This window comes from Salvelinus sp. IW2-2015, linkage group LG18 (genome assembly GCF_002910315.2).
Source record: "Salvelinus sp. IW2-2015 linkage group LG18, ASM291031v2, whole genome shotgun sequence".
Classification (NCBI taxonomy): domain Eukaryota; kingdom Metazoa; phylum Chordata; class Actinopteri; order Salmoniformes; family Salmonidae; genus Salvelinus; species Salvelinus sp. IW2-2015.
The window spans coordinates 32,159,029-32,183,400 of record NC_036858.1 but is presented as its reverse complement, the minus strand read 5'-3'; the positions used below and the strand labels follow the sequence as shown (position 1 = coordinate 32,183,400).

The following is a 24,372-nucleotide window of genomic DNA, read 5'->3' as shown; positions in this document are numbered from 1 at the left end:
TTCTTCAAAGTTGCCACCTTTTGCCTTGATGACAGCTTTGCACACTCTTGGCATTCGCTCAATCAGATTCATGGAGTAGTCACCTGGAATGTATTTCAATTAACAGGTGTACCTTGTTAAAAGTTAATTTGCGGAATTTCTTTACTTAATTTGTTTGAGCCAATCAGTTGTTGTGACAAGGTAGGGTGGGTATACAGAAGATATGCCTATTTGGTAAAAGACCAAGTCCATAGTATGGCAAGAACAGCTCAAATAGGCAAAGAGAAATGACAGTCCGGAAAATTTCAAGAACTTTGAAAGTTTCTTCAAGTGTAGTTGCAAAAACCATCAAGCGTTATGATGAAACTGGCTCTCATGAGGACCGCCACAGGAAAGGAAGACACAGAGTTACCTCTGCTGCAGAGGATGTGTTTATTAGAGTTACCAGTCTCAGAAATTGCAGCCCAAATAAATGCTTCAGAGTTAAAGTAACAGATGCATCTCAACATCAACTGATCAGAAGAGACTGTGAATCAGGCCTTCATGGTCGAATTGCTACAAAGAAACCACTACTAAAGAACACCAATAAGAAGACGAGACTTGCTTGGGCCAAGAAACACGAGCAATGGACATTAGACTGGTTGAAATTTGTCCTTTGTTCTGGATGAGTCCAAATTTGAGATTTTGTCCCCACGTGTAGTTACCACCGTGAGGCATGAAGGAGGTGTGATGGTGTGGGGGTGCTTTCTGGTGACACTCAGTGATTTATTTAGAATTCAAGGCACACTTAACCAGCATGGCTACCACAGCATTCTGCAGTGATACGCCATCCCATCTGGTTTGCGCTTTGTGGGACTGTCATTTGTTTTTCAACAGGACAATGATCCAACACACCTCCAGGCTGTGTAAGGGCTATTTGACCAAGAAGAAGAGTGATGGAATGCTGCATCAGATGACCTGGCCTCCACAATGACCCTACTTCAACCCAATTGAGATGGTTTGGGATGAGTTGGACCACAGAGTGATGGAAAAGCAGCCAACAAGTTCTCAGCATATGTGGGACACTCCTTCAAGACTGTTGGAAAAGCATTCCAGGTGAGGCTGGTTGAGAGAATGCCAAGAGTGTGCAAAGCTGTCATCAAGGCAAACACTTGTTTTGGTTACTACATGATTCCATATGTGTTTTTTCATAGTTTTGATGTCTTCACTATTATTCTACAATGTAGAACATTTTCAAAATAAAAACCCTTGAATGAGTAGGTGTGTCCAAACTATTGACTGGTGCTGTATATTATTTAATATATGTAAAGACCAGATTAAGTCAAGAATGATTTGGGTGACAATATTAGCCTTTAACTGTGAATGATGCCCAGCTAAAGGCAATCAACAATGCTGTGAGTTTCAAGTTTGGGAAGGTAATATTCACCTTTAAATACACCTTTTATAGTAAAAGCATTATATGCATTATTACATTTGCGGTCAATTTTGATAATGGTGTTTTCCAGTTAATGGAACATTCGTGCTTATAACCTACTGCCATGTGCGCATTGCTGCGCTTATGTGAATAATTAGCCTAATAGTTTATGACCATTTTAAGCTAAACATTCTGAACTGTTGCGTCACCCTCATTGCATCAAAAAGTTTGATGCTAGTGGTTGTATTCATTTGGGATCTATCGCATCCCACAACTGTCCCAGACTGTTTGGTATATTTATTTCTCGCATAGAATAGGTCAACATTTCTACTATGGGGATAGTAGCTTGACATAGGCTTGTGCTTTTGCTGTTCGTTAGGCCTTCTCATCTTGTTGGCTGACGAAAAGTAAATGTGGACAGGTTCTTCCAAATATTTTTATTTAACCTTTTATTTAACTAGGCAAATAAGTTAAGAACATTCTTATTTACAATGACAGCCAAACCCCAACCCGGACGACGCTGGGCCAATTGTGTGCCGCCCTATGGGACTCCAAATCACGGCTGGTTGTAATACAGCCTGGAATCAAACCAGGGTCTGTAGTGATGCCTCTAGTACTGAGATGCAGTGTTTTAGACCGCTGCGCCACTCGGGAGCCCTTAAAGTAATTGAAGAATGTGGGCATCTTCAATTTGCACCTCGGAATTGCATAAGGATGTGATCAGTTGCATCACCGATGTCTCTGTCTTCACTTGTAGCCTGTGAGAAAATCCGATCATGTGATGTGGAGCCGTGTGAGTGAGATGAGAGGTGCTTCGGAGCACGCATGGATTTTTTTTAGGGTTCGTTAAGGCCACRAAGAGGATGCCGCCGGGAAATTCAAGTCATTATCAAGTGCTTCTCAAATTGTGAATAAGAGACTGAAATTGTGTGTACAGCCTGTGCAAAAATCTAAGCAGAGCTCATGCCTTTCAAGTGACTTTTTTCAAAACATCATTAGTTGCATCATGCAGCCTTAGTGTATTAAAAATCAAAACATATAGCCCAACATTTGTAGAACATCTAAAGTTACATTAATAACTCTAAATTAAGCAAATACGTGTACCTATTTCTTTGTTAACCGCTCAACACAGAATAGCTGCACCCTCTAATTGTTTGGAGAAAATATCCTCTATTTTATTCAGCTTTGTTAAATTCTATTCTTCATACTATAGATTAATGCCACAGAATTCTAAGCGAATCTTGTCTGCTAAATGAACTAGTGTAGCCCACAGCAATATGGCATAGCCAGATCAGGAATTAACATAAGGACAACACAGAGTATTCTGTTCTTCTAAAATAGAAGTCTAAAACTGTCTACAATAAATAATGGATTTATTGTGAAGATGTAGGCTATAATACATGGATTTATTAGACTTTTTAAAATGTAGATGTTCCAATGGTCTGCATCAGTGGCGTGTAGGCTGTGTGGCAGCCAGGAGATGCTAATTGTTAATTAACCGTTAATTAACCGTCAATTACTGTGAGACCGACAGTTATTTGCGTGACAATCACCAGTTGACGAAGTTTTGTGACTGCCACAGTCTCTGACATTTTATTTTTGCAGTCTTTTCCTTTCTCAGCCTATGCAAGACCACTAGCTTATGTTATTTGGTTAGCAGTTTACTGACACAGGACATGGTTAACTAAGGTTGCCAGTCTAAAAGCATTTCATTCAAAGGTCGGTGATGGAGAATAACCCCCTTTGGATGACAATACTGGAGGAAACCCTAGCTACATCAGAATAACAGACGGTTAACAGTAGAAAGTAACAAGCTGTCTGTGCGTTTTCAAGGGGTGTGTGTGTGTGTTTTAACTGCTTTGTCTGCTTGTCTGTGCTGCCCATGACCACTGAGTCAAGTGCCCTCTAGATGCCAAGTCTCGACACAAATGGCGCAAGCTTCCGATTTGAAGACTCATCATGGAAGAAGAATCGCCTTTTAAGTCGGAGGACTGAAGCGTGCCGGTTTCAGCTCCCTGCTCACTGCTGCAGAAATTGATTTGGTCCATTTCAGTGGTTGTGTGAGAAGCATGCATTTTTCCCTTTCCATCCCTGTGGTTTCCTTCCAGTGTTTGAGCCTGTATAGCTCTGCACTCACCTTCTTTTAAGGCTCTGCTTTGGTACCTGGCTGCAGGTAAAGAGAAGGCAGAGCTGAGCCGCAGTATAGGGCGCACTGAAATGAGAATGGGAATACTCACTAATCCCAGGCTAGAGCCATCTCTTATGCCTGTTAGCCTTTTTTTATTTTCTGCTCACTGTAATCCCTGACTTCTCCTCCAGAGCCCAATATTATAGGTCTGAATCAGAATGAAGTATTTGAAGTGTATTGCCAAACATCTCATACCACAAACAACCCAGAGCCGCTACAGAAGGTACAGCTATCTGCCAATTTTGCCAAAGATATTATACCATCTCCAAAGGTCCTGAACTCATCACAATGAAACTAACGTATTGCTCCAAATGGAAATGTATGCAAACTACTTGTTGCGTCCATGTTTCTTTAAATGCATAATAAAGTTTCTTTATAACTTAGTCTATCAATTTCATACAGTAGAATATCCCCATGTGAGCTAATATTACCCTGAGATTCGTATAAACCTAACCTGATAACCTAACCTGACAGTCCTACTGTCTCTTGCTATTGGCCACTCTCCCACCCTGGCATAGTTCTGCAGACTGGAGGTGTCTGCTTTGTTTGCGTGCTTGTGAAAAACGACTAGATACCACTTGTAAGTAATGTAAACTAAAATAAGTGCTGTCCATGTCTGCACAAGGTCGTGGCCGCCTGTTTGCAGTTATTTATTAGCGTCGTCCCGGGTGCCTGCAGGCTGACCTCGGTTGAACAGCGTTTCCCCCGACACCTTGGAGCGGCTGGCTTCCGGTTTAAGCGGGCGGGTGTTAAGAAGTGTGTTTTGGCGGGTCATGTTTCGGAAAGACGCATGACTCGACCTTCACCTCCCGAGCCCATTGGGGAGTTGCAGCAATGAGACGAGATCAAAATTGGGGAGGTAAAGGGGGTAAAAAAAAWATATATATATATACGATGCCCATAGTGGCTGTCTCTAGAGACGAGGGCTCTGTTAGAAGTTTCTGTCTTTGCCCAGAGGAGACGGGAGCAGAGGGATGAACAGAGGTTGTTACTGATTTAATTAAGACTGCTCTCTTTTATTAGCTGTCAAACTTGAGAGCCGAATTACCATGCATGAACATCACTTCAGCACTGCTTTTGAAAATTGCACTGTGCGACGCCGTGCCACTTGTGAGGCTGCTGTGTAGGCTAATCGGCATCCCTGTGACTACTGTCCCCGCCTTTGTGAACTAAACCTAAACTCTTAATGGTCAGTTAGTGGGGGGGGGGGGGGGGTTATTTTTTGTTTTTCTCCCATGCAGTTTAGTACTCTGCTGTGCCACTCTACTTTTTGAGTTGTGGAGAATTGGAGATTGAGCGCTATACTGGGATGGAAATGGAACTCTTGCAAATCATATCTCTAGTTCCATAAATAAATAAAAAGTAAATTTAATCAGTGACGTCTGCCTTTCCTCGGGTTCTGACTAAGACCCTCATGGACCTTTTTTAATATAAGGATTGTGAATAATTTAGCTGTCTGATTCAGAAGTTATATATGTGATTCATGTTAATACCAAAGTCAAGTGTTGATAATTTGTGAGAGCTTCCTGGGCTCTACAGGTGTGAGGAATTCCACATTCTCATTCAAAATAATGAGGTATGGAAGCAGCAGCAGACCAAAGCAGAGGGATCTTTAGGATTCAGAGGCAGCCAGACATGAGCCAAAGGCTGGCTTTATGCTTAAACAGTGGTATTCTTTCAGATCATGATCGTTTTGTAGGGATTGAAAATCGGTCATTTTGAGAATATGTCTGAAATTCAATCTTTGAGAAGGAATGAGATGTACTGGGCCTGAGCATCAGGTTATCCAGGAGGGGATAAATCACCTGGCCTTTCTGGTCAAACCACATAGAGCCAGTCACCTAACCAGACCTTGGACCCCCGCAAGGAGTCTGTGGAATGGTACAATTGCTGTGGCTACAGCAATTAGGGAGTGTCTAACTTTGTATTACGTTTAGAAATGGCCCAGCTTCTAATCATGATTAAAGGATGGTACTTTCACTGGATGAAAGAGCCAGTGCCTGAGCTTCACAGATGCAGCTTCGAGTTGATAGACTTGTTAAAATGTCCATTTTGGAGTGGTAGCTTTTAAGATTCTGCTGGTCGTTAAAAACGCAATGGAGTAGAAATGCTAACCTTCTCACTAATTGTGATCAGATGACTGGATCTGTGGGCTCCTGAGCAGAATATTAAAACGTAAAGTGTTCATATGAGCAAAATCTCTCAAATGTATCATTGCCTCATTTCTATCAAGCCTAAAATAAACTGTACATTGACATATGTTCTGCTGTGTAAGACATGTATTCTTTGTACACTCTTCCTGCATTAGTCTTGAATAATTGAGGAGGAATGATTGTTTAAGATTTTACCATGAACTAATTTGCACAATGGTTTGGCTGTTCAGTTGGTCAAATCAAAGTTATTTGTCACATGTTTCGTAAACAACAGGTGTAGTCTAACAGTGAAATGCTTACAGGCCCTTCCCAACAATGCAGAGAAAAAATAAATGGTAGAAAAATACAAAATGAGTAACGATAGCTTTGCAATATACACGGGTACCAGTACAGAGTCGATGCGTAGGGGTACGAGGTAATTGAGGTAGAAAGTACATGTATGAAGGGATAAAGTGACTAGGTTACAGGATGCATAATAAGCAGCAGCGTATGTGATGAGTCAAGAGTTAGTGCAAAAAGGGTCAATGCAGATAGTCCTGGTAACTATTGGTTAGCTACACTGAACAAAAATATAATCGCAACATGTAAACTGTTGGTCCCATATTTCATGAGCTGAAATAAAAGATCCCAGAAAAAGCTTATTTCGCTCAAATTTTTGCACAAATTTGTTTACATCCCTGAGCATTTCTCTGTTGCTCATTTCTCCTTTGCCAGGATCCATTCACCTGACAGGTGTGGCATATCAAGAACCTTGTGCTGGGGACAATAAAAGGCTGTAGTTTTGTCACAAAACACAATGCTACAGATGTCTCAAGTTTTGAGGGAGCGTGCMATTGGCATGCTTACCGCAGGATTGTCCACCAGAGCTGTTGCAGAGAATTGAATGTTCATTTCTCTACCATAAACTACCTCCAATGTCRTTTTTGAGAATTTGACAGTACGTCCAACCAGCCTCACAACCGCAGACCACGTGTATGGTGTCGTGTGGGCGAGCGCTTTGCTGATGTCAACGTTGTGAACAGAGTGCCCCATTGTGGCGGTGGGGTTATGGTATGGGCAGGCATAAGCTACGGACAACGAACACAATTGCATTTTATGCCGTGACGAGATCCTGAGGCCCATTGTTATGTCATTTAACCCGCGCCATCACCTCATGTTTCAGCATGATCAACTCTATGCAAAGGAGATGTTGTGCTGCATGAGGCAAATGGTGGTAACACCAGATACTGACTGGTTTTCTGATCCACGCCCCTACCTTTTTTAAGGTATTTGTATTCCCATCATGTGAAATCCTTCTATTAGAGCCTAATTTATTTATTTCAATTGATTGACTTCCTTATATGAACGGTAACACAACATGATTTTTTTAATGTGCGTGTTTTGCCCTTTTTCTCTCCAATTTCGTGGTATCCAATTGGTAGTTAGACTTGTCTCAGCGCTGCAACTCCCGTATGGACTCGGGAGAGGCGAAGGTCGAGAGCCGCGCGTCCTCCGACCTGGAAGCCAGCCGCAACAATGTGTCGGAGGGAAAACGCTGACACGGACGACGCTGGGCTAATTGTGCGCCGCCCCATGGGTCTCCCGATCACGGCCAGCTGCGACAGAGCCTGGACTCAAACCAGGATCTCTAGTGGCACAGCTAGCACTGCGATGCAGTGCCTTAGACCACTGCGCCACTCGGGAGGCCTTTTTTCAGTATATTTAACTAACTATTTAACAGTATTATAGCTTGGGGGTAAAAGYTGTTCAGGGTCCTGTTGGTTCCATACTTAGCGCATCGGTACCACTTGCCATGCAGTAGCTGATAGTCTATGACTTGGGTGGCTGGAGTATTTAACAATTTATAGGGCCTTCCTCTGTCAGCGCCTGGTATAGAGKTCCTGGATGGCAGGGAGCTCGTCCCCAGTGATGTACTGGGCTATACGCACTACCCTCTGTAGCGCCTTGCGGTCGGATGCCAAGCAGTTGCCATAACAAGCAGTGATGCAGCCAGTCAAGATGCTCTCAATGGTGCAACTGTAGAACTTTTTGAGGATCTGAGAGCCCATGCCAAATATTTTCAGCTTCTCAGTGCTGCCCTCTTTCAGCCTCTCTACATTCTACAATAGTARAATGAATTGAATGTAGGCGTTCTAAAACTTTTGACTGGTTGTGGGAGTGTGTTTTTATTTGTTAGCTTGTTRTACGGTACTTTTTTGATACTTGAACTTGAAAAATGGTTTGGTACTAGCATTTTTGTCACGTTCGGTACTTCTGTCAAATGTCTCACGGATCAAGTCTGTATCAGCGCAGCCAGTGCTCCGTGCTTGCTCCACAGACTCATTGCAAGCCTGCACTGGGAGTCTGGGCTGCATCATGTTTAGCTCCACACTCAGGCTGCACAGAAGTTAACACATTTGAATAATGAGACCCTGCATGTTGAAACTGTTCATTACTGTTTGCAAAATAATGTCCATACAGGTTAGAATAACTTCACAATGCAAGAAGATACCGGTGGCTTCCAGCTTTTGTAGGCCAAGTTTCCTGGCTAGCTTACAGCCGATACTAACACCTTCACCACCCTAGTACTTTGTTTGTGATATGAAAACTATAATGCAAAAAATAATGATTTTCAAAGCTGATTTCCATCAAACTTTTCATTTAATCGTTCACCCTCACGTCTCTCCCTCAGGCAAAGATTTATCGCCTCAGCGAACTGAGGGCTCCGACAGGCCGCACACCTCTAGGATCGTAAATGACGTCTTAAAGAGGGAGCTTTAAGCACTTTTATAAAATAAGCTACTTCTAAGCAAATGTTGTTGATCAGTACAATTTAAACTCAGTGCCACATGGAAGGGGAACATATTGTTTGTCATCTGTAGCGCCATCTAAATCAACCTCAATAACTCAATGCTCCTATTGCATATGCATTCGCCTGTATTGTGAATAGGCTTAGGGTACATCTTGATTTACCCAGTTTATCAATAGAGCTTTACCATTCAAATAAAGTATTACCATTATGTTATGTAGTTAGGATTGGTATAAAAAAAAAAAGTCAAATTGAATTTATTGTGTAAAACATTTAAAAATGCAATGATATTGAACTCAAAAGATGCCCAACGATTGAACAGAGCAGTAGCTGAGTTTGTCTGGATCAAGTGCCATTCTGTGACTTCGGGTAATATGCCGTTTTTTGCAGTGGTATGGTTTTGATATTGAGTATCGCGATAATAAACCTGGTCTCGGTATTGAAGTCAAACTTCTGGTATCGTGACAACACTACATGCTTCCCCATTAATACAGAGAAAACTGCTCGTTTCTAATCCAAACAGTTCAAAATGACTACTATTTAGAATGCAAGTATGGGTATTCGGACACAGCCATTGACTTGACTGTGAACATCGTTTTTCAAAACACTGCTCTACTTGTAGGCTACATTGTACAGAGTTCTCTGACACAAAATGTTTCAGAATGGCATATTTTATCTTTTGGTTTAGCTAACAGGTTGCTTAGCTTTTGGGCATTGTTAGTCAAGTCTTATCGTGAGAAAGTTGAGCTTCAATGTAATTGTCAAAGGAAAATCATAATTACCGTAGTCTAGATTGTATAACCACTTTATGGGAGTAGTTCAAAGCTTAAAACTGTATTAAAGTTTCTTTCAACATGGCAGTAATTAAACACACCCGTCAGCCTCTTGGTAATAGTTTCCCTGGGAACTGTGTTTGATTTATTGTTTTCATTTGTGTTTTAGTATGTCATTTTCAATTTCCTCCAAATGGCACGAATGATAATTATAGATGTTGAAAATCCAATTTTTATGCACAAAAGGTTGATTGCGTGGTGGTTGTGACCAGAAGATGAATACCAAGGTGATGGGAGACAATACATTATGGTAAAATACAATGAAAGATTATAGTTAAATGAATCTAGCAAGTAAGCCTATGTACTAAGGAGGATGTTGTGTAGAAATGCACTGTCAGTCAACCAGTGACTCAGTTCTCTGCCACTGTGTGGTTCATGTCGGAAGCCTGGTGCCATATGCTCCGCGGGGAGACAGGAAGCCATGGCCTGAGAGTGAGGAGGCTACCACACATCGCGCTGACAGCTCCCAGACCCAGCCGAGTGCTCCCTCTGTACCACAGCCCTAATGCCCCGATGAGTCAAACATGTCCTGGACCCTGGCCGAGGAACTGTTGACACTATAGTATGGAAGACTACAATGACTGCATATGCCATTGATGACGAGACACACATTCCTATGTGATGACTCGATAGCACATTGAAGCCAAATTTAAGTTGTTTAAGATGGCGTCTCATGGATCAGTTTGAGCTACTCCAGGAAGTGATGTTGCAGGCTCGCCCTCATTGATGAACTCCAGTTGAAGGCCAACCGGGGTAGTGCAGGCTGCGATTAGCGACTAAATTAACTTCTTCTGTTTGCAATAAATAAAAATCAGTTCAAGGTCATCTTTTGTATTAAAGCAACTATTGGTACCTTGATTGTCTAAGAAAGCATATTTTATTTAAACGGATTGACCACTAAGCTTGCCATTTTTCCATTCACTAATGGGGGATCTGGTTTTCAGCAAACAATGCCTGCAGTACCGTGGTCGCCCTTTAACTTTCGTGGCTTCATTGAGAGGGGGTAGTCATTTCCCTTCGAAGACTCAGTCACACCTCAGAGGTGTGTCCACTGTGTCTGTCCAGGCCTGTCTGTCCATCTCTGAGTCTGATGTTCTACGAAGCACAGAATTAGAGATGATGGGATTACACGTCACAYGGTTTAGCATAGACAGACCTGGATTGTGGGAAGGGATCATAGGGCCGGGGTCAGGTGAGACAATATGGTGCATTCAGGAAGAAAAGTCCCATGGCAGCTCTCGCTTATGGGCCCCATTTTAATTATCTCCTGTCTTCTCTCTGCAGTCTCCCAAAAAGCAGTTAGAAAGAAATGGTTCATTACTAAACTGATTTTTTATGCAGATTTATCCATTTCGATGCAGATTGATCCATCACATGTGTGATATTTACAATTCCTCTTCATGTCTCCAATAAAGCAACATGGATTAACTAAATCCACTTTGCTGTGGAGGTCCGGGCATGCACTCCAGGAGATTTATTTTGTAGAACAACTATGACAAGGTCACTTCTGGTGACTTAAAAAAAAAATGCATGAAAATGTAATATGTTGACACAATCTGAAATATAGAACTGATGCGTGGCCCAGCAATGTAGCGAGATGATTAGGAGCAAGCGGTGGCTGTGGCTCTCCTTCGTGCCACTGCTCGCACTGTTTGCTACAAATATACAGTACCAGTCAAAAGTTTGGACACACCTACTCATTCAAGGGTTTTTCTTTATCTTTCTATTTTCTACATTGCAGAATAATAGTGAAGACTTCAAAACTATGAAATAACACACATGGAATCATGTAGTAACCAAAAAAGTGTTAAACAAATCAAAATATATATTTTGATTCTTCAAAGTAGCCACCCTTTTCCTTGATGACAGCTTTGCACACTCTTGGCATTCTCTAAACCAGTGTTATGAGGTAGTCACCTGGAATGCATTTTAATTAACAGGTGTGCCTTTATTTCCTCAATGCATTTGAGCCAATCAGTTGTTGTGACAAGGTAGGTGTGACAAGGTATACAGAAGATAGCCCTATTTGGTAAAAGACTCAAGTCCATATTATGTCAAGAACAGCTCAAATAAGCAAAGAAACGACAGTCCATCACTGACTGACCTTAATGTCTTAAAATCTGCAAAATTCCAAGAACTTTAAACGTTTTTTCAGAGTTCATCTGACTCTGGGTAAGTAGAAAAATGCTCATTGCCAAAATCTTACAGATCCCTTTTAAAAGCATATCTCTGCAGATACATATATATATATATATATACAGTTGAAGTCAGAAGTTTACATTCACTTAGGTTTGAGTCATTAAAACTAGTTTTTCAACAACTCCACAAATTTCTTAACAAACTATAGTTTTGGCAAGTCAGTTAGGACATCTACTATGTGCATGACAAGTCATTTTCCCAACAATTGTTTACAGACATATTATTTCACTTATAATTCACTGTATCACAATTCCAGTGGGTCAGAAGTTTGCATACCCAAAGTTGACTGACTGTGCCTTTAAACAGCTTGGAAAATTCCAGAAAATTATATCATGGCTATAGAAGCTTCTGATAGGCTAATTGACATCATTTGAGTCAATTGGGGGTGTACCTGTGGATGTATTTCAAGGTCTACCTTCAAACTCAGTGCCTCTTTGCTTGACATCATGGGGAAAATCGAAAGAAATCAACCAAAGCCACAGAATTTTTTTAAATATCTCCACAAGTCTGGTTCATCTTTGGGAGCAGTTTCCAAAACCCTGAAGGTACCACATTCATCTGTACAAACAACAGTACGCAAGTATAAACACCATGGGACCACGCAGCCATCACACCGCTCAGGAAGGAGACGCGTTCTGTCTCCTAGAGATGAACGTACTTTGGTGCGAAAAGTGCAAATCAATCCAAGAAAAACAGCAAAGGACCTTGTGAAGATGCTGGAGGAAGCTGGTACAAAAGTATCTATATYCACAGTAAAACGAGTCCTATATCAACATAACCTGAAAGGCCGCTCAGCAAGGAAGAAGCCACTGCTCCAATTCCGCCATAMAAAAGCCAGACTAYGGTTTGCAACTGCACATGGGGACAAAGATCGTACTTTTTGTAGAAATGTTCTCTGGTCTGATGAAACAAAAATAGAACTGTTTGGCCATAATGACCATTGTTATGTTTGGAGGAAAAAGGGGACGCTTGCAAGCCGAAGAACACCATTCCAACCGTGAAGAACGGGGATGGCAGCATCATGTTGTGGGGGTGCTTTGCGGCAGGAGGGACTGGTGCAGTTCACAAAATAGATGGCATCATGAGGTAGGAAAATTATGTGGATATATTGAAGCAACATCTCAAGACATCAGTTAGGAAGTTAAAGCTTGGTCGCAAATGGGTCTTCCAAATGGACAATGACCCCAAGCATGCTTCCAAAGTTGTGGCAAAATGGCTTAAGGACAACAAAGTCAAGSTATTGGAGTGGCCATCACAAAGCCCTGACCTCAATCCCATAGAAAATGTGTGGGCAGAACTGAAAAAGCGTGTGTGAGCAAGGAGGCCTACAAACCTGACTCAGTTACACCAGCTCTGTCAGGAGGAATGGTCCAAATTTCACCCATTTTATTGTGGGAAGCTTGTGGAAGGCTACCCGAAACGTTTGACCAAAGTTAAACAATTTAAAGGCAATGCTACCAAATACTAATTGAGTGTATGTAAATGTCTGACCCACTGGGAATGTGATGAAATAAATAAAAGCTGAAATAAATAATTCTCTACTATTATTCTGACATTTCACATTCTTAAAATAAAGTGGTGATCCTAACTGACCGAAGACAGGGATTTTTTACTAGGATTAAATGTCAGGAATTGTGAAAAACTGAGTTTAAATGTGTTTGGCTAAGGTGTATGTAAACTTCCGACTTCAACTGTAGGTACTCTGACAAATCAGGGCTAACTTACTTAACGGTCTCTGCCAATCACAGAGAGCCATTGAGAGGTAAAGACAAAGCTATGGGGAAAAAAAGGCTCTCCGGGGTTAAAATGTGAGCTAATGCGGGTTGGAGAAGGTTCACAGTACACCTTGTACACCTTGGTTGAAGCGGAGATTAAAATCAATACTGGAGCCCACATGTAACCGATTGAAGTCTTAGAAAATCAATTTTCGGCACTGCAGTGCATTGGGATATAATAGGCTTCAGCATGTTTTTCATTGGGATTAATGGGCATGTTTGGGCAAGCTGCACAACTTTGTGGAGGCTGTAAAGTTCACCTCATCCTCAAACTCTGTCTTTCAGATTCATTTAAATGGGTCAGAGAGACCATGCAAAACACCAGTCATCAGTCAGGCCTAACACATACTGAAACGTCCAAAGCTGGGATAAGAATAACAGCATCAGGTGGAACGTCACCCTAAATGTCAGCAGCTTTCTTCTGACTGCAAGACACAGTGCTCTTGTTCACCTTAGGCCTACATGGTTAAAGCATAGGTCATCATACAAAAGTGAGCGGGGTGTGAATCAAATCGTACAGTGTTATGCATGTGGGGGAGTGGCAAGGAAATCTGCAAATCCCTTTAAGTACCAACAAGGACACCACAAGAGAACACGATTAATTTCAGTCATATTGGATGTAAAGGAGTAGAGTTCTCAGCCCGAACCCGACGGGGCCCGATGGTCTGGGCCTCAAATTCGGAGAATTGATTCGRGCAGGGCAGGTTTTGGGCTTGCTGCACTGTGTAAAAAAATATATGAAAAAGACTGCGTGTCTTCACACCTTTTACTCCTGCTTTCTCGCAGCAACTAACAGTGCCAAGATTCCAAATTTGTCTGGGCCAGAGAAATGTGACCATGATGAAACATTTTTTTTCTGATGATTTGAAATGTTTCAAATTGCGATATGAATAGGCTGGAGTGCACACGGGAGAATGATGATCCATGAGACCACGACAGATCGCACCTCTCGGATTTAAGGAGAAGACCATCATTTAAATGGCATCTGCTAACGCCAATACATCCTAATAAAATACATCCTATGACTGCCCTGCAAATGTGCCTTGCTGGACCTTCTAAACTATCAAAAGTCGACTATTAATTGATCCAAAAGTTTTCCTCAATCAGGCATACGCTTGCAGTTATTTCAGAGTAAAACATGCCTTTAAAAACAAGGAGCTTTTGTTTAATTATTCAAATGGTGGTTTGGCAGAAAATCTAGTTATTGTTTAATTACTCAAGGCTCCCTTTGTTCTCCTAATTCATTTTCAAAATACATTTTTTGATTGTATTTAAAAGGCATGAATGAATAGTATGCTGTGTAATGACATGAATGAATGAGTTACGTTAAAGAGATGTTCTGGGACTTTGGCAACGACATAAGTCTTTTTTACAACCTTTTGATTTGGGCTGGATGTGTCAATGTGTAGTTCATACATTAATAATCTATGAGCAGAATTACTGTCTGACCTCAATTAGCCACGAAATCCCTAGTTTGAAAGCGACTGCTGTCTGGAACCTGTGTGGTGTCCTTTTGAGTACTGCAAGCTTGGCCCACATGGGCTAGCCCCCTAATAATTAAGAGTTCCAGCCAATGAGCTTCAGCCCCTCGTCATTTGAGTGACAGCTAGCAAGATGCACATTAACAAGTTGCACAGTGAAAGAAGGGTGGCCCAGGCATGCCCAGCATTATCCAATGAGATTGCATGGCGGGCCCAACGGCTCAGTGACACAGCAGAGAGGGAGAGAGGGCAATGAAGTACTGCCCATATCTGCAAATACTGTATTAGTGCACATATTTTACTTCCTGGATAGCTCCCATGTGTACACTCGCAAAGGCCGCAAGTCCACTCATTATGCGTTCATTGACTTGAATGGGGATGCCCATTCTATTAGGTTTACTTCAATTCCAGCACATGCAGTGAAGAGAAAATGTGTAAATTATACACGCACAATTGTTTTTGCTATTCTAATGTTTATTTCGGGGACTGCCGTCATTTGGATGGCCAATTACAGTCATCCAAAATTCCATGGCCGTCATAGCCCTAGTGGCAGCAGCACGGGGACCCGTTTTGTCTTGAGCAATACTTTAAAAACTCTAAAGTATGCAAATATTCCAGAAATACAGGACGCACTCCCACAGCTTGATGGTGGATAGATTATATACGGCTACTTACTATAGCCTATAGGCCAACGCGAGTCGAGCAAAATAATACACTTGATTTAGTCTACATTATTGCATGCTAAATGTTTCTGATCAGTGAAATAATAATCTGTCTGTAAACAATTGTTGGAAAAATGACTTGTCATGCACACAGTAGATGTCCTACACGACTTGCCAAAACTATAGTTTGTTAACTAGAAATTTGTGGAGTTGTTGAAAAACAAGTTTTAATGACTCCAACCTAAATGTATATAAGCTTCGGACTTCAATTGTATGTAAACTACTGGCTCTTGTCTCCAGGAAAACATTTATCCGGGGTCATTGGCTACTCTTATTTCATAAATGTTATGCAAATGAAGGATTAGAAATCCCATTATATCCTAGGTGAGCCTTAATTCAATTGGAGGTGAGAAATATAGTCTGGTTTACTGTATTTATTGAGCTCAGCCTGGGGTATTAGTCACGCTCTTGACAGGGCGGTTTGGCTCATGTGACCTTACTTTGAACAAATGAGTTTATGCACTCACTGCAGGGCTCATCCAAGGGAACAATGAAGTAGCCCAAATGTTAAACTTTATTTTAACCACCCTGCATGCTGACATTATGCAAATGTCACCCATTCATTTGAAGTCAGAGAAAAGAGCAGGAAAAAGTCAAGGATGGATGAAAATACTCATTCTGTACTGTATTATTTACTGTAGAAATGTACRGGTTTGATGACATTTTTAGACGTTGTCACTTAAAGGAAAATTCCACCCAAAAACTAGGTTTTGGTATTTGTTTCATTAGTCAATTGTTGACATAGTCCCAAAATGTTTTGCTTGTCAGCAATCAAGATGTCAAAATATAGAACTTTCAAAATACAGAAAACTGTTTGCAAAAATGTTTTCTGTATTTTGAAAGTTACTCTGGATCTCTGTTTGAAAGGTACTGCGGTTTCTCTTCTGTTTGGTTCTAATTCTCAGAGTAAAAAAACTACGGACACTATGAAAGCTTAACCAAGTTTATTCTTCCCAGAGGATCAATACGGCTGCATTAGACAAAACATGTTTCCACCACAAGTTTTTAAACGTCCCATTTTCAGTACCCTGTCTTTCAACGATAATTCATAAAAATCCAAATAACTTCACAGATCTTCATTGTAAAGGGTTTAAACACTGTTTCCCATGCTTGTTTAATGAACCATAAACAATTAATGAACATCCACCGGTGGAACGGTCGTTAAGACACTAACAGCTTACAGAAGGTAGGCAATTAAGGTCACAGTTATGAAAACTTAGGCCTTTCTACAGACTCTGAAAAACACCAAAAGATGCCCAGGGTCCCTGCTCATCGGTGGGAAAATTCCTTAGGCATGCTGCAAGGAGGCATGTGATGGCAACAACTGCCCGAGTTACACCAGGAATGCACAATCCCTCCATCAGTGCTCAGACTGTCTGCAATAGGCTAAGAGAGGCTGGACTGAGGGCTTGTAGGCCTGTTGTAAGGCAGGTCCTCACCAGACATCACCGGCAACAATGTCACCTATGGGCACAAACCCACCGTTGCTGGACCAGATAGGACTGGCAAAAAGTGCTCTTTGACGGGTCACGGTTGTCTCACCAGGGGTGATGGTCGGATTCGCGTTTATCGTCGAAGAAATGTTCCTGCAGGCTCATCCTTGCAGGTGCCTTGGTGGAAGAGTGGGGTAGCCTCCGCTCAGAATGATTAACATTCACAGTTAGGCTTATGGCCTCTGTTCTACATGCACTCTATTTCCATCACAACATAATGCCATTCCAGCTGAAGCTGTTGGCTTCCACTTCAGCTGGAGCTGCTTTTAGTTTCTCCACTTTATCCTTCTGGTTCCTAAGAGAGTGATAGCATAAGACTTGGAAAACAACAAAAAAACATAACAGTATTAACAATGTGGTAAACTATGCATAAGTATATATGCATGAAAACCAAAGTCTGAGACCATGACATTTCCCACTCTCTCTTCACCTGACTCTATGCCTCCAGGATACTTTTCTGCTGGATTCCACAAAAATGAAAGCCCTAAAAAGTCTCCTCATGCTTTCGCCCAGTCTTCCCCTTTCTGGCCCCAGGTTCCAAGAGGTGTTCCCAATCCATGTCATTTTCACTTTGTTCCCCATCTCCTCCATTGCCACCTGATAGGCAAGTGCTTATCCATAATCAACGCTACATCCTCTTGAGGTAACTCAGCACTTTATATGCTTTGACATGACATTTGAAAAACAGCCCCTCCCCCCCCCCGTACTCCCATCGCCATCGGTCTCCCAGTTACCAATTCATGTGGCACGAGTCCTCATAAACTGATATCCCAACAATGCTTCTAAAATAACCCCTGCTACTACTAACATGGCCCATGAATATAGCCTCCTTCAATTACTGTCCCTACAGCGACTGCCGTGAGAATAACTACTACATGTAATCTGTCAAGTGTTCGCCGGCTGTTTGAAATTGGGAAAGAGATTAATGTGTTGGAAGTATATCCAACCGAACAAAGCTCAAACCACCTTTGATGCGACTAGAACTGGGGAAAGAACCGTCCATCCATTATGTTCTATGCCCATGTTATGCTGGTCCCCATGCCCTCTCCTTCATTTTCATCCTTGGGTGTTATCGCAAAACACAGACTATGAGCCTTGTATGCAATTAATTGTACCGTCTCATCCAGCAATCTCTATGTATCGATGCGATTTAACATAAAAATTCTGATGACATGGTAAAACAAAAGGGAACAAAAAAAAGCCTTCATGGTTGATTCAAGCTATCATCTAGTGAGTTCTACTTAGAGATTAAGTTTCTAGAGCCTTCCTAGGCCTAATACATTTTAGCAGTGCCCCCACCCCTCACCGTTTGAAAGCAACTCTCTCTCGCTGTATCCGAATCATAACTAAATCATTTTATAAATTATCCAACCCAAATTCAGAATGCCAGTTCTTAGTGCTTACTTTGAGTATGACTTGAATTCAAGCTTCTCAACCTAGCACACATCATCCCTGTTAGAATGTACATTTTCTAAACTGAACATTTTATTGCCGGTAATAACTCTTCTCATTACAGGTCCCCTTTGGCCCTGTTTTCCTGTCGCAAGTGGCCTGGTAATGAAAGATCGGCATCTCAATGCATACTTAGTCTAAATTGTTTGCAGTGTGTAGACCTTCTCCCGGCACTTATCATTCTAGCGTATAGTTGAAGTAAGAAGTTTACATACACCTTAGCCAAATACATTTAAACTCCGTTTCACAATTCCTGACATTTAATCCTAGTAAAAATTCCCTGTCTTCAGTCAGTTTGGATCACCACTTTTATTTTAAGAATGTGAAATGTCAGAATAATAGTAGAGAGAATTTTATTTCAGCTTTTATTTCTTTCATCACATTCCCAGTGGGTCAGACGTTTACAAACACTCAATTAGTATTTGGTAGCATTGCCTTTAAATTGTTTAACTTGGGTCAAACGTTTTGGGTAGCCTTCCACAAGTTTTTTTTGGCCCATTCCTCCTGACAGAGTTGGTGTAATGGAGTCAGGTTTCCTCGCACACACTTTTACAGTTCTGCCCTCATATTTTCTATAGGATTGAGGTCAGGGCTTTGTGATGGCCACTCTAATACCTTGACTTTGTTGTCCTTAAGCTATTTTGCCACAACTTTGGAAGCATGCTTGGGGTCATTGTCCATTTGGAAGACCCATTTGCGACCAAGCTTTAACTTCCTAACTGATGTCTTGAGATGTTGCTTCAATATATCCACATCATTTCCCTTCCTCACGATGCCATCTATTTTGTGAAGTGCACCAGTCCCTCCTGCAGCAAAGCACCCCCACAACATGATGCTGCCACCCCCGTTCTTCATGGTTGGAATGGTGTTCTTCGGCTTGCAAGCCTCCCCCTTTTTCCTCCAAGCATAACGATGGTCATTATGGCCAAACAGTTCTATTTTTGTTTCATCAGACCAGAGAATATTTCTCCAAAAAGTACGATCTTTGTCCCCATGTGCAGTTGCAAACCGTAGTCTGGCTTTTTTATGGCGGTTTTGGAGCAGTGGCTTCTTCCTTGCTGAGCGGCCTTTCATGTTATGTCGATATAGGACTCGTTTTACTGTGGCTAAAGATAGTTTTGGACCCGTTTCCTCCAGCATCTTCACAAGGTCCTTTGCTGTTGTTCTGGGATTGATTTGCACTTTTCGCTCCAAAATACGTTCATCTCTAGGAGACAGAATGCGTCTCCTTCCTGAGCGGAATGACGGCTACGTGGTCCTATGGTGTTTATACTTGCATACTATTGTTTGTACAGATGAACATGGTACCTTCAGGCGTTTGGAAATTGCTCTCAAGGATGAACCAGACTTGTGGAGGTCTACAATTTTTTTATGAGGTATTGGCTGATTTCTTTGATTTCCCCATGATGTCAAGCAAAGAGGCACTGAGTTTGAAGGTAGGCCTTGAAATACATCCACAGGTACACCTCCAATTGACTCAAATGATGTCAATTAGCCTATCAAAAGCTTCTAAAGCCATGACATCATGTTCTGGAATTTTCCTAGCTGTCTAAAGGCACAGTCAACTTAGTGTATGTAAACTTCTGAACCACTGGATTTGTGATACGGTGAATTATAAGTGAAATAATCTGTCTGTAAACAATTTTTGGAAAAATGACTTGACATGTACAAAGTAGATGTCCTAACCAACTTGCCAAAACAGTAGTTTGTTAACAAGAAATGTGTGGAGTGGTTGAAAAACGAGTTTTAATGACTCCAACCTAAGTGTATGTAAACTTCTGACTTCAACTGTATGTCAGAGCATAACAAACATACTGTTACTGTTGAAACCATTTTCAAAATTAGTTCATACTCCCTTATTTTACTGGCGACCTCTCGGAAGAGTTACCAGATCAGGAAGTTAGCACCCTAACCCATCCGGGAATCCCACACTCCATAAATCCCAATCTTGTGAAATTTGTATCGAAACATGATCAAAAAATGAAATCAGCAATTCACATATCACAATCAATTTGGAGTAACTGTCATCCCTATTTAACATATATTTTTCCATCTCTATGCAGACTGAACAAAGTGAATTTGTATATTTACCCAAAGACCAGGACCCCAGGGAACTGGTAACTTTCTTTTCAAACACATGATTCACATTGTGATTCAAAAACATGTTAAATCAAAAATAACCGCATTCGAAATAACCAATCAACTTGGAATTACAACTCTTGATAACTCCATAAGGAAATAATAGTATCTCATAAAGCAATGGTAAAATCGAACAGAAACTGGTGTTTCTCATTCATTTTATAATTAAATCCCACCTGTTTCTATCATTTCTAATGAGATTGGTCAGGCCTTACCAGAAAGTCAGGATACAGGACATTCGACACCATTAAATATTTCCTCTCCCTTTACTTTTCCTGTCCTTCAGAAACCATTTAAAAACCTTCCAAACATTTCCATCCTTCTGCATACCCAATTTACAACTGAATTGAAAAGACCCCATCCAAAATAAATCCTCCGTATCAACACCACTAATGCATATTTGTAACCGGTAAAGTGTGTTTTTGTGTGTGTGAAACCGTAGGTCAAAAACACACATGAACAAGCCTCACTTATCTGGAACTCCATTTATGGCCCACTCCATAATTTATGTATATTTTATTTAGTATGTACTATTCTCCATAACCACCGCACCACAATGTTCATGAACTTACAAAAAAATATTAAGTTCATTTTAGTTTTAGTAACCCCTTTGCTAATTCCTCGTTACCTTTCCACCCTTTCGTACATTCTCAAAATCTATTTCAGAATAAAAATACACAAAATGTCTCGATCCCCCAAAAAAGAGTGTTTGGACAGATTATTTTAAATTTGTTACCTCTAGAATTCATTCCACCTGGCATTTCGCCTAGATTCTTCAACCCAAAATATGTTTTCCTGTGTCAATTTTAGCCAATTTCTCATCCTAAGGAATCCGTGATATTTGATCCCTGGCCTCATATTGAACAGTTGGGTAAGACGTGATCTCATACGTGTTCCTTCAACAAGAAACTGTAATCTCTATGAGCCGCTATCGATCGAACCGAAGCTATACACCGAGATGTGACTTTTCCTCTCCTGCTACTCTCAAAAGGATTTGTTGTCGCTCTTTTGAAAAAGATGCAAACGCTTGTTTAGCGGAATTTCCTTCGAATGCAGCAGGCTCCAGTATCACCATACACTCATTCTTCCAATGTCCGATGCTCCCTGTTTTAGATGTGAGATTATCTCCTTACGCTTTGATGTTTTGTCGCTGCGTTTCTTTGTCTTACCTTGGCCATTGAAACCACTGTTAGTGACTTTCACTGTGCCTGTATTAACCCCTCGCACGTCTGCGAAGTGAGCGGATTTATATTCCACTCAAACATCTTGCTCTATTTCATCCTCAACCCCCACAATGGTCGTTTTGATCACAGGTTTCAAACCTGCCATCAAAGCCGGAGTACAAATTCTATCAATGTACTCACGTACCCAGTCTTTTTGTAGCTAAGTACCTCTATTAATTCCCCATATTCGAGCCGAATTGGTAGAATGCTTGTGCGCTTCTTTCAGTGACTCCGTTGCTTTTTTAAAATCCTCTAGCTCCGCTTGGAGAAATCAAGTCTGTCGCCATATGAATAGTTATTATTCCCAAACTGTGTCTAGGGTGTTTTATATTTCTTCATTCCCGTCTATAATACACACCACCTATTAACTATTTTCTAAGGTAGCGCTACCCACTTCCACGGATAATAATTAATTGGTCACGGTACTTAACGCCTTGTATTAAAACCTATACTATAGCGTCTGCAAATGTATTACTGGAGAATACGGATGACTTAATGTCTTATTCCAGTATTGTGCCTCAAATATCACTGTTGTTGATAACCCACATTACCAAAATTATTCACACTTGTCTTCCTGTTTCCACATAATCTGTCATGGTTCTCCACCCAACAGGGCATCTAACCAACCTCTCTTTATTGCTACTGCTAATACTCGTAACTCAGTGTTTGAATATCTTATTTTTCATTTTTTTCATTTTTATTTTACTCACTAGCTTCTAGAACTGCCCCTACACTGTATTGTCACTCCTGGATCTCGCAGAGGAAAACCTCCACTCGGGACCTGTCCTTTTGGAACCTACCCTGCACCAGATATTTGCGACCGGTCATTACACAATGGGCCTACCGAATAAACTCAGGCTCTCTAGGTCCGTGTCCTATAATTGTTCAGCCTACGATTCTCATCTCCCCAAGATGTCAAAATGAGTGGAAACAGGTGTCGGAACTGTGCCTTCCTTGTTTGTTGCCAGCTCCAGCTCCACTGATCTGGACTCTCTGGTTTGACTACAAATCGTGGTAAACCCTGCTTGCAGCGCCAAGTGTTTGGTTCTAATTCTCATAGTAGAAAAGTCAACGGACGTTTTGAAAGCTTAAAAAATGTTGTTCTTCCAAGAGGATCAATACAGACAAAACATGTTTCCACCACTACAAGTATATGTACTCCTATTAGGCACTCCTCCTTCTCTCCAATCCTTACATCTATTATGGTTCGACAGGAAGACAAAGTAATAGGGTAATAAACCATAATTTCTCCCTTAAAGGGATCTGACCTGACCTCAACCCCTCATTTGCCTAATCCAAAGATGTCCACCCATATCCCTACAGCAATCCTGTGACTTCCTCCCGTCCACCCAGCACATTCCAAAGCCATCTGGCTCCTACAGATAACCATTATCTTCTGATGTAAAAACCAGTCTCTAGGATAGCAATGTTCCAAGTTTACCCCAGAATCCAACACTTCCAGACAAAGTTCAATCCAAGCAAAAATGTATTATCAAGGCTAAATGTATTATCAAGGCCTTCTCCTTTCGCGTCGGATTCTGACAAATAGAGCACAGCGAGTCACTTTGAGAAGGCACAGTGGCTGTCTAAAGTTATATATTTTTCTCAATAGAATCCCCACGATCATTCTAGAGTAGAAGAGGAAGCTAGCTAGTGTGTGGCAGCAGTCAGTCAGTCAGACTGTGTAGGAGTGAATGTAAAGGACAGAGAATGAAACAGACTCCCTTATGAGGTTTGCTTCGCACACACTGTCCCCTGAGCCCCAGCTTCGTCTGGCTTGTTACCGAAACAGTATCCGAAGAGTCGGGAGATTGACAGCCCAGAGGTACTAACACGGCTGTGTTTTTCCATCCACCTTCTTTTGTTTCAGGTTATCAGTAGTCCAGAGGTTCACATGCCAAGAGAGAGAGGACGAAGAGGAAAAGAAGAGGGGACACACTCAGGACGATGAGTCTGGAGCACGCAGCATATACTCTTAAAGGTGAGGGGCTATTCATACGCGATTCTCTCTATAATCCTGCTTTCGTTCTCTCCCCCTTTCTCACTCTCTCTCCCCCTCTTGCTTGCTCTCTCTACCTCCTCACAGACACACCACACACACACACACAAAGTATGCTTTCCATCCATTACTCTCTGTCCTTGGTTTTTCTCTCTTCTGTATGAAAGATGCACGTAATCACTCCAATTATACTGCTAAAATACACATTAATTTCCCTTCTGCACATTGTGGTGTTTCTGTTTTGTGAATTGCTTTTAAGTTAAGTTTAGCGTGGCACACAGTGAACCTCTTGCTGTTTGGATCTTCTCCTATGGTTTCCGCAGGGAAGAATGCTTTTCACTCGTAGGTTTGAAATGGAGCCGGTTTAAACAGGTTTATTTGTTCATACAAGAGGATTATGTAATGGTTTTCTGTTTACTTCATGTAAATGAGACCGACGAGCCACTTCTTTTGTAAATGTTTGGTCTTTCGTTGTTGCGTTAGTACAGTAGCTCCATCCTTATTATAATGGTGAGCCACCCAGGTTATAATAAG

The 24,372-nt window shown here is 41.4% G+C and overlaps 1 protein-coding gene across 3 annotated transcripts in view; it reads left to right on the top strand.

Moving 5' to 3' along the window:
- LOC111978368 (tight junction-associated protein 1) overlaps window positions 1-24,372 on the top strand; it is a 145,325-nt gene that overhangs the window by 46,634 nt on the left and 74,319 nt on the right. For all 3 annotated transcript variants that reach the window (XM_024008389.2, XM_024008388.2, XM_070448428.1), the window contains one exon: window positions 23,710-23,820. The gene's annotated coding sequence lies outside the window, so the exon portion shown is untranslated. The remainder of the gene's footprint in view (window positions 1-23,709; window positions 23,821-24,372) is intronic.